This window comes from Penaeus monodon, chromosome 23 (assembly GCF_015228065.2).
Source record: "Penaeus monodon isolate SGIC_2016 chromosome 23, NSTDA_Pmon_1, whole genome shotgun sequence".
NCBI lineage: Eukaryota > Metazoa > Arthropoda > Malacostraca > Decapoda > Penaeidae > Penaeus > Penaeus monodon.
The window spans coordinates 38,471,981-38,472,345 of NC_051408.1; the positions used below are offsets into that span (position 1 = coordinate 38,471,981).

The 365-nt window shown below is 40.0% G+C and overlaps 1 long non-coding RNA gene across 1 annotated transcript in view; it reads left to right on the forward strand.

The window, feature by feature from the left end:
* The first annotated feature begins 194 nt into the window (after nt 1-194).
* The window catches only part of LOC119588010, a 403-nt gene continuing 232 nt past the window's right edge, over nt 195-365 (forward strand). Inside the window, exon 1 of the long non-coding RNA XR_005230042.1 lies at nt 195-328. This is a non-coding gene — a long non-coding RNA (uncharacterized LOC119588010). The remainder of the gene's footprint in view (nt 329-365) is intronic.

Here is a 365-nt window from a genome sequence, read left to right on the forward strand (position 1 = left end):
GCCGTTACCTGCGCTAACCCATTTCCGACGGTTTGATATCAGACGTACGTATTTATGTATATATTCCAAATATTATGAAACCGGAGCGTGTGTTTGCTCAGAGTGCTGTGAGGCAGAAAAGTGAAAGTAAAAATATTGAAGGACTGACGCCTTTTCTGCTGAAACCAAGAATGATCAACGGTTTGATTTTATCCTACCAAAAATAGTCATTTGGCAACCCAGAATAAGACATGTATAAAATCCCGCAGGAGAGTTTAACATTAGTGTGGGTCAGGAAGTCCCACTACACTTACGAGATGACGAATTCATTTCTTCTTTTCTTCTTCGTGTAAGGCATTTCGAAATGATTGACATCCACAGGCATT